The following is an 11,799-nucleotide window of genomic DNA, read 5'->3' as shown; positions in this document are numbered from 1 at the left end:
GGGATTAGATACAGCAGCTCAGCAGACAGTATCACACATGGTGGGATTAGATACAGCAGCTCAGCAGACAGTATCACACATGGTAGGATTAGATACAGAGGCTCAGCAGACAGTATCACACATGGTAGGATTAGATACAGCAGCTCAGCAGACCGTATCACACATGGTAGGATTAGATACAGCAGCTCAGCAGACAGTATCACACATGGTAGGATTAGATACAGAGGCTCAGCAGACCGTAGCACACATGGTAGGATTAGATACAGCAGCTCAGCAGACAGTATCACACATGGTGGGATTAGATACAGCAGCTCAGCAGACAGTATCACACATGGTAGGATTAGATACAGAGGCTCAGCAGACAGTATCACACATGGTAGGATTAGATACAGCAGCTCAGCAGACAGTATCACACATGGTAGGATTAGATACAGAGGCTCAGCAGACAGTATCACACATGGTAGGATTAGATACAGAGGCTCAGCAGACAGTATCACACATGGTGGGATTAGATACAGCAGCTCAGCAGACAGTATCACACATGGTAGGATTAGATACAGAGGCTCAGCAGACAGTATCACACATGGTGGGATTAGATACAGAGGCTCAGCAGACAGTATCACACATGGTAGGATTAGATACAGCAGCTCAGCAGCTCAGCAGACAGTATCACACATGGTGGGATTAGATACAGCAGCTCAGCAGACAGTATCACACCTGGTAGGATTAGATACAGAGGCTCAGCAGACAGTATCACACCTGGTAGGATTAGATACAGCAGCTCAGCAGACAGTATCACACCTGGTAGGATTAGATACAGAGGCTCAGCAGACAGTATCACACCTGGTAGGATTAGATACTGCAGAAAGTATCACACATGGAGTGGCTGAGGATACTGTATGTGATGTGCAGGTGCTCAGTGCACATTACTGCAGATAGTACTAGAACTGACAGTTTAAAGGGATTATCCAGCTGAGTGAAAACACAAGGTGCTGCTGATCTTACTCATCAAGTCCCCCTGAGTATCTCTTGTCTTTCTAGCTGCTGCCATTCCGGATTTTTAATACATTTTTCTAAAAGCCGATCTATATCCAAGATAGGAAACTACTTTTCCATCATGCATCTCCCTGATTGGTCGGTTTGTGTATCCGCCCCCTTAGCTTTCTTTCCTGCCCCTGCTGTCATTACTATTAAACAGGAAACAGAGGACTACTGGCTGTGATGTAGCAGAGCTGACGGGCGCATGATGCAGCAGAGCTGACACGCACATGGTGTAGTTATATGCTGCATAATAGCATCTGTTTACCGGGGAGTGTAGTGTAGGTGTAGATCTCTGCTTGCTGATTGTGAATTAAAACATTCTAGTTCCACTAACACTTATAGTATACAGAGCTGTGACACAAAGACAGGTACATATGCCTGTATTTACTGACCGCAAGCAGAGATAGCACTATACGGCTGCAGTCACTGACATCAAGCAGAGATAGCACTATACGGCTGCATCCACTGACAGCGAGCAGGGATAGCACTATACGGCTGCAGTCACTGACATCAAGCAGGGATAGCACTATACGGCTGCACTCTCTGACAGCGAGCAGGGATAGCACTATATGCCTGCATTCACTGACAGCGAGCCGGGATAGCACTATACAGCTGCACTCTCTGACATCAAGCAGAGACAGCACTATATGCCTGCATTCACTGACATCAAGCAGGGATAGCACTATACAGCTGCACTCTCTGACATCAAGCAGGGATAGCACTATACGGCTGCATCCACTGACAGTGAGCAGAGATAGCACTATATGCCTGCATTCACTGACATCAAGCAGAGACAGCACTATACGGCTGCAGTCACTGACAGCAAGCAGAGATAAAACTATATGTCTGAGGCTAGGTTCACACTGCGTTTTTTCAATCCGTTTTTGTGTGCATCTGTTTTGATCCGTTTTTCCATTGACTTCCATTGTAAAAAAAAAAAACTGATTAAAACGGGTCCGTTTTTTTTTGACGGACACAAAAACGTAGCTGACACTACTTTTGTGTCCGTTTAAAAAAAAACGGATCCGCTTTGATCCGTTTTTTTTTTTTACAATGGAAGTCAATGGAAAAGCAGATCAAAACAGATGCACACAAATGCATCCAATTTATTAATTGTTTTTTTTTTGCAAAAAACGGATTAAAAAAACGGATTGCAAAAACGCAGTGTGAACCTAGCCTGACCTGTACAGTATATTACACATAAGGTGGGATGAGGATATACATGTATATTACACATAGGGTGGGATGAGGATATACATGTATATTACACATAGGGTGGGATGAGGATATACATCTATATTACACATAAGGCAGGATGAGGATATACATGTATATAACACATAAGGTGGGATGAGGATATACATGTATATTACACATAGGGTGGGATGAGGATATACCTGTATATTACACATAAGTTAGGATGATGATATACATGTATATTACACATAAGGTAGGATGAGGATATACATGTATATTACACATAAGGTAGGATGAGGATATACATGTATATTACACATAAGGTAGGATGAGGATATACATGTATATTACACATAGGGTGGGATGAGGATATACATGTATATTACACATAAGGTGGGATGAGGATATACATGTATATTACACATAGGGTGGGATGAGGATATACATGTATATTACACATAAGGTAGGATAAGGATATACATGTATATTAGACATAGGGTCGGATGAGAATATACATGTATATTACACATAAGGTGGGATGAGGATATACATGTATATTACACATAGGGTCGGATGAGAATATACATGTATATTACACATAAGGTGGGATGAGGATATACATGTATATTACACATAAGGTGGGATGAGGATATACATGTATATTACACATAGGGTGGGATGAGGATATACATGTATATTACACATAAGGTAGGATAAGGATATACCTGTATATTACACATAGGGTCGGATGAGAATATACATGTATATTACACATAAGGTGGGATGAGGATATACATGTATATTACACATAGGGTAGGATGAGGATATACATGTATATTACACATAAGGTAGGATGAGGATATACATGTATATTACACATAGGGTGGGATGAGGATATACATGTATATTACACATAAGGTAGGATGAGGATATACATGTATATTACACATAAGGTAGGATGAGGATATACATGTATATTACACATAGGGTGGGATGAGGTTATACCTGTATATTACACATAGGATGGGATGGGGATATACATGTATATTACACATAGGGTGGGATGAGGATATACATGTATATTACACATAAGGTAGGATGAGGATATACATGTATATTACACATAAGGTAGGATGAGGATATACATGTATATTACACATAGGGTGGGATGAGGATATACATGTATATTACACATAAGGTAGGATAAGGATATACCTGTATATTACACATAAGGTAGGATGAGGATATACATGTATATTACACATAGGGTGGGATGAGGATATACATGTATATTACACATAGGGTGGGATGAGGATATACATGTATATTACACATAGGGTGGGATGAGGATATACATGTATATTACACATAAGGTAGGATGAGGATATACATGTATATTACACATAAGGTAGGATGAGGATATACATGTATATTACACATAGGGTGGGATGAGGATATACATGTATATTACACATAAGGTAGGATGAGGATATACATGTATATTACACATAAGGTAGGATGAGAATATACATGTATATTACACATAGGGTGGGATGGGGTTATACCTGTATATTACACATAGGGTGGGATGAGGATATACATGTATATTACACATAGGGTAGGATGAGGATATACATGTATATTACACATAGGGTGGGATGAGGATATACATGTATATTATACATAAGGTAGGATGAGGATATACATGTATATTACACATAGGGTGGGATGAGGATATACATGTATATTACACATAAGGTAGGATGAGGATATACATGTATATTACACATAGGGTGGGATGAGGATATACATGTATATTACACATAAGGTAGGATGAGGATATACATGTATATTACACATAAGGTAGGATGAGAATATACATGTATATTACACATAAGGTGGGATTATGATATACATGTATATTACACATAAGGTAGGATGAGGATATACATGTATATTACACATAGGGTGGGATGAGGATATACATGTATATTACACATAGGGTGGGATGAGGATATACATGTATATTACACATAGGGTAGGATGAGGATATACATGTGTATTACAGATAAGGTAGGATGAGGATATACCTGTATATTACACATAAGGTAGGATGAGGATATACCTGTATATTACACATAGGGTGGGATGAGGATATACCTGTATATTACACATAGGTTGGGATGGGGTTATACCTGTATATTACACATAGGGTAGGATGAGGATATACATTTATATTACACTTACGGTGGGATGGGGTTATACCTGTATATTACACATAGGGTGGGATGGGGTTATACCTGTATATTACACATAGGGTGGGATGAGCATATACCTGTATATTACACATAGGGTGGGATGGGGTTATACCTGTATATTACACATAGGGTGGGATGGGGTTATACCTGTATATTACACATAGGGTGGGATGAGGTTATACCTGTATATTACACATAGGGTGGGATGGGGTTATACCTGTATATTACACATAGGGTGGGATGGGGTTATACCTGTATATTACACATAGGGTGGGATGAGGTTATACCTGTATATTACACATAGGGTGGGATGGGGTTATACCTGTATATTACACATAGGGTGGGATGGGGTTATACCTGTATATTGCACATAGGGTGGGATGGGGTTATACCTGTATATTACACATAGGGTGGGATGAGGATATACCTGTATATTACACATAGGGTGGGATGGGGTTATACCTGTATATTACACATAGGGTGGGCTGAGGATATACAGTTAGGGCCAGAAATATTTGGACAGTGAGACAATTTTGGCGAGTTGGGCTCTGCATGCCACCGCATTGGATTTGAAATGAAACCTCTACAACAGAATTCAAGTGCAGATTGTAACGTTTAATTTGAAGGGTTGAACAAAAATATCTGATAAAAAATGTAGGAATTGTGCACATTTCTTTACAAACACTTCACATTTTAGGAGCTCAAAAGTAATTGGACAAATAAACATAACCCAAACAAAAAAAAAAAAATTCAATATTTTGTTGCGAATCCTTTGGAGGCAATCACTGCCTTAAGTCTGGAACCCATGGACATCACCAAACGCTGGGTTTCCTCCTTCTTAATGCTTTGCCAGGCCTTTACAGCCGCAGCCTTCAGATCTTGCTTGTTTGTGGGTCTTTCCGTCTTAACCTTTTATTCACACGTTGTAACAGTGCGGCTGTATTTGCGGCTGTAATTGTGCGGCGGTATTTTTGGTGGTTCGTGTGTATGCTTGGAAGTATAGGATATACGGCTGCACAGTGCACACTATGTATGAATCTACGGCCCTATCGTAAACGGACCCGTAAAAAATGAACAAGACCATTGTTTGCGGCTGGACATGCGGCCGTGGATTGACAGGCGGTCCGTACGGAGTACTTCAAAAATAGCCGGCAATGATGCCGAATGCCGATGCCTCTAATAGTTAATATATTAAATTACTAAAACACATTTTCTTTGTAATCAAGACACTTTCGTTGTTCAATAATTTATTTCTAACGAATCCATCATTTTGCAATTAAATATACTGTTAAAATAAATAGATATATAAATAAATGTATATTTATCTATATATTTATTTTTTGACAGTATATTGAATTGCACAATGATGGATTCGTTAGAATTAAATTATTGACCAACGAAACAGAATTTATTTCCACGAAAATGTGTTTTATTCATTAAATATTAATTAGTACAGGAAGCTCCATAAGCCGTTAATTCATATTGCCGGTAATAGAGCTTTCTGTACTAATCATCACTTTACTTTAATTAAAACATCAAATGTTTCTCCTAATTATGTTATCACAATAGCATTATTAGAAGAAACATTTAGAATTATATGTGCGCTCAGCTAATTGGCTGATCGGCTGAGCGCACATATAATTAGCGGGTCCGCAGCACAGTGACTTCATTGTGCTGCGGACCAGCGAAGAGGACACATCGGGACATCGGATGGTGAGTATAGAGCTCTCCCCACCCCCTCCCCAGCACTGCACCCCTCCCAGCAAGGAAGGGGGGTCAGTTAACCCCTTCCTTGCTGGGATGGGTGCAGTCTGACATCAGTCTGGCCCCCAAGGGGTTAAGGGGGATGCAATACATCCTCCCTTAACCCCTTGGGGTTCAGACTGTAAGCAGCGATCTGTAAAGATGCAGCATACTGTAAGGAGCACAACACCGCTCACAATGATGGGTGTTGTGCTCCTGTTTGTGTTTTTTTTGTGTGTTTCTCCCTTTTTGTTTTTCAGATATCGGTATCCTGGGGATTACGTCGGATTCCATGGACTACGTCGATGACCAGCGGTTGTTCTTTGAATTTTTTTAATAAAATGGTCAATGAGGGGTGTGGGGGTGTTTTTATTTGAATAAAAAATTTTTTTAACTTGTGTCTTGTCTTTATTTCTTTACTTTATAGACTTAATAGTGGAAGCCGTCTAATAGACGGAATCCATTACTAAGTTGGGGCCTAGTGTTAGCCGGTATAAAATGGCTAACACTAACCCCCCATTATTACCCCAGTACCCAATGCCACCAGGGGTACTGGGAAGAGCCGGGTGCCAGTGGTCCCGGAGCGTCAATATTGGCGCTCCTGGACCGGGCGGCAGCAGGCTGGTAAGATTTAGGCTGGGGAGGGCCTAAACCAATGGCTCTTCCCACCCCCGTGTTACCAGGCTGCTGTCGTTTGGTTTTTAACCCGGCTGGTTATAAAAATAGGGGGGACCCTATGCGGTTTTTTTTTTAAATAAATAAATAAATAATTAAAAAAAAACGCATAGGGTCCCCCCTATTTTTATAACCAGCCGGGTTAAAAACCAAACGACAGCAGCCTGGTAACACGGGGGTGGGAAGAGCCATTGGTTTAGGCCCTCCCCAGCCTAAATCTTACCAGCCTGCTGCCGCCCGGTCCAGGAGCGCCAATATTGACGCTCCGGGACCACTGGCACCCGGCTCTTCCCAGTACCCCTGGTGGCATTGGGTACTGGGGTAATAATAGGGGGTTAGTGTTAGCCATTTTATACCGGCTAACACTAGGCCCCAACTTAGTAATGGATTCCGTCTATTAGACGGCTTCCACTACTAAGTCTATAAAGTAAAGAAATAAAGACAAGACACAAGTTTAAAATATTTTTTTATTCAAATAAAAACACCCCCACACCCCTCATTGACCATTTTATTAAAAAATTCAAAGAACAACCGCTGGTCATCGACGTAGTCCATGGAATCCGACGTAATCCCCAGGATACCGATATCTGAAAAACAAAAAGGGAGAAACACACAAAAAATACACAAACAGGAGCACAACACCCATCATTGTGAGCGGTGTTGTGCTCCTTACAGTATGCAGCATCTTTACAGATCGCTGCTTACAGTCTGGCCCCCAAGGGGTTAAGGGAGGATGTATTGCATCCCCCTTAACCCCCTGGGGGCCAGACTGATGTCAGACTGCACCCATCCCAGCAAGGAAGTGGTTAAGTGACCCCCCTTCCTTGCTGGGAGGGGTGCAGTGCCGGGGAGGGGGTGGGGAGAGCTGTATACTCACCCCGATGTTGTCTCTTCGCTGGTCCGCAGCACAATGAAGTCACTGTACTGACCGGCTCATTATATGTGCGCTCAGCCGATCAGCCAATCAGCTGAGCGCACATATAATTCTAAATGTTTCTTCTAATAATCCTATTGTGATAACATAATTAGAAGAAACATTTGATGTTTTCATTAAAGTAAAGTGATGATTAGTACAGAAAGCTCTATTGCCGGCATATGAATTAACGGCTTATGGAGCTTCCTGTACTAATTAATATTTAATTAATAAAACACATTTTCGTTGAAATAAATACAGTTTCTTTGTTCAATAATTTAATTCTAACGAATCCATCATTGTGCAATTAAATATACTGTCAAAAAATAAATATATATATATAAATATACATTTATTTATATATATATTTATTTGAACAGTATATTTAAAGGACAACTCCGGCGGGACCCCCCCCCAAAAAAAAAAACACAGACACACACAGACACCATACTCACCATCCCTCCGGTGACGATCGCCACTCCATTCGGCCGCCGGCCGCCTCACCGTCACCTGCGTCCGCCGTCCAGCGATGTCTCCTTCTTCCGGGTCCATGAGAGAGAAAAGGCTTCCAGCGCGCTTGCGCACCAGCAGCCTTTTCATTGGCTGGAGCGCATCACATGGCTTCCAGCAAGCTCAGCCAATCAGGGCTGAGCAAGCTGGAAGCCATGTGATGCGCTCCAGCCAATGAAAAGGCTGCTGGTGCGCATGTGCACCAGCAGCCTTTTCTCTCCCATTCACTCTCAATGAAGACGCCGAGGAGGAAGAAAACCCGGACCGCCCCCAGCTCTGACATCACCCGACACCAGAGAAGAGGACCGTGACGACCGTAATAGGTAATGTATATATTCTTTAACTTCCGGGGTGGGGGGTCGGGGGTCGGAAAGTGGGGGAAGGGGGCCAGACCGGGTATTTAACCACATTACAAAGTTATATAACTTTGTAATGTGTGTTAAATAAGCCAAAAAAATTTTCCGCCGGAGTTGTCCTTTAATTGCAAAATGATGGATTAGTTTACATTTAATTATTGAACAATAAAAGGGACTTTATTAGACAGAAAATGTGTTTTATTAATTCAATATAATAACCATGAGAGACATCGGCATTAGTGCAGAGGATCGCAAACCCCGGTAATAGCGATTCCTGTAAACTGTTTCCCTGCTTTCCCAGATGCATCCAGAGGTGTTTCCATCACTTTCTTAAGATTTTATTTGTTATTTTTAGTTGAACCAGATTTCAAAGTAAATGACCGTATGTTTTGAGCCGCATGTCTATTTTTTCCCACGGCCGGAGTTTCACCCGCACATTTACAGCCGCATAAAAAATACAGCCGCACAGTTACAGCGTGTGAACCCAGCCTAAGTCTGGATTTGAGCGTGTGAAATTCATGCTCAATTGGGTTAAGATCTGGTGATTGACTTGGCCATTGCAGAATGTTCCACTTTTTTGCACTCATGAACTCCTGGGTGGCTTTGGCTGTATGCTTGGGGTCATTGTCCATCTGTACTATGAAGCGCCGTCCGATCAACTTTGCAGCATTTGGCTGAATCTGGGCTGAAAGTATATCCCGGTACACTTCAGAACTCATCCGGCTACTCTTGTCTGCTGTTATGTCATCAATAAACACAAGTGACCCAGCGCCATTGAAAGCCATGCATGCCCATGCCATCACGTTGCCTCCACCATGTGTTACAGAGGATGTGGTGTGCCTTGGATCATGGGCCGTTCCCTTTCTTCTCCAAACTTTTTTCTTCCCATCATTCTGGTCCAGGTTGATCTTTGTCTCATCTGTCCATAGAATACTTTTCCAGAACTGAGCTGGCTTCTTGAGATGTTTTTCGGCAAATGTAACTCTGGCCTGTCTATTTTTGGAATTGATGAATGGTTTGCATCTAGATGGGAACCCTTTGTATTTACTTTCATGGAGTCTTCTCTTTACTGATGACTTAGAGACAGATCCACCTACTTCCCTGAGAGTGTTCTGGACTTCAGTTGATGTTGTGAACGGGTTCTTCTTCACCAAAGAAAGTATGCGGCGATCATCCACCACTGTTGTCTTCCGTGGACGCCCAGGCCTTTTTGAGTTCCCAAGCTCACCAGTCAATTCCTTTTTTCTCAGAATGTACCCGACTGTTGATTTTGCTCCTCCAAGCATGTCTGCTATCTCTCATGTCCGCTATCTCTCATGTCTGCCATCTCTTATGTCTGCTATCTCTCATGTCTGCTATCTCTCATGTCTGCTATCTCTCATGTCTGCTATCTCTCATGTCTGCTATCTCTCATGTCTGCTATCTCTCATGTCTGCTATCTCTCATGTCTGCTATCTCTCATGTCTGCCATCTCTCATGTCTGCCATCTCTCATGTCTGCTATCTCTTATGTCTGCTATCTCTCATATCTGCCATCTCTCATGTCTGCTATCTCTCATGTCTGCCATCTCTCATGTCTGCCATCTCTCATGTCCGCCATCTCTCTGATGGATTTTTTCTTTTTTTTCAGCCTCAGGATGTTCTGCTTCACCTCAATTGAGAGTTCCTTTGACCGCATGTTGTCTGGTCACAGCAACAGCTTCCAAATGCAAAACCACACACCTGGAATCATGCCCAGACCTTTTACCTACTTCATTGATTACAGGTTAACGAGGGAGACGCCTTCAGAGTTAATTGCAGCCCTTAGAGTCTATTTTCCAATTACTTTTGGTCCCTTGAAAAAGAGGAGGCTATGTATTACAGAGCTATGATTCCTAAACCCTTTCTCCGATTTGGATGTGGACACTCTCATATTGCAGCTGGGAGTCTGCACTTTCAGCCCATATTATATATATAATTGTATTTCTGAACATGTTTTTGTAAACAGCTAAAATAACAAAACTTGTGTCACTGTGCAAATATTTCTGGCCCTAACTACCTGTATATTACACATAGGGTGATATAGGACATCAGAGGTGGAGCTGTCACTTGTGCAGCCTGTTCAGTTGCTCAGGGACCCAGGCCAATAGAGGGGCCCGCCAGGCTCAGACTCTAAATGGCACATGTCTGTAGTGGGCCCCCCAGGCGGCATCAGCACCAGGGAAGTGCGGGCCCCATGCTCCTGTTGGGCCCACTTAGTGACTGGATGCTGTGCCCGGTCGGAGCTGGTTCTCCTCTTTCCGCCTGCACACTACTGCTGCTGACACCCCCTCCTGTACTCCACTGTCCGGCAAACCTTGTATGAGGAGGACAGAGAGCTGTGGTGACAGGGGCTGGAGGGATCCTGCAGGGTTACGGCTGCCAGGGACAGGACTGACAGGGAGTGATTATTGTCAGTGTGTCTGTCAGGCTGCTGGAAGGTGTAAGATAGAGGGTGGACTGTGTAAGAGAAAGCACAGAGCCCCCCCCCCCCCTCTCTGGTGCTGTAAGTTTTATTGTAAGTTTATGCCGTTTAGCCAATATCTGTGCCCCCTCCCCCCTGCAGCATGGCTATTTTTCTCTTGCTTCTCCCCCCCAAAGCAGCCACATACAGTACATGTCTTCCACCTGTGCAGCCACATACAGTACATGTATCCCACCTGTGCAGCCACATACAGCACATGTATTCCACCTGTGCAGCCACATACAGTACATGTATCCCACCTGTGCAGCCACATACAGCACATGTATTCCACCTGTGCAGCCACATACAGTACGTCTTCCACCTGTGCAGCCACATACAGTACATGTATTCCACCTGTGCAGCCACATACAGTACATGTATCCCACCTGTGCGGCCACATACAGTACATGTATTCCACCTGTGCGGCCACATACAGTACATGTATCCCACCTGTGCATCCATATACAGCACATGTATTCCACCTGTGCAGCCACATACAGCACATGTCTCCCACCTGTGCATCCACATACAGTACATGTATCCCACCTGTGCAGCCACATACAGTACATGTATTCCACCTGTGCAGCCACATACAGTACATGTATCTCACCTGTGCGGCCACATA

This window comes from Dendropsophus ebraccatus, chromosome 12 (genome assembly GCF_027789765.1).
Source record: "Dendropsophus ebraccatus isolate aDenEbr1 chromosome 12, aDenEbr1.pat, whole genome shotgun sequence".
In the NCBI taxonomy this organism is placed as follows: domain Eukaryota; kingdom Metazoa; phylum Chordata; class Amphibia; order Anura; family Hylidae; genus Dendropsophus; species Dendropsophus ebraccatus.
This window is presented reverse-complemented; position numbering follows the sequence as displayed.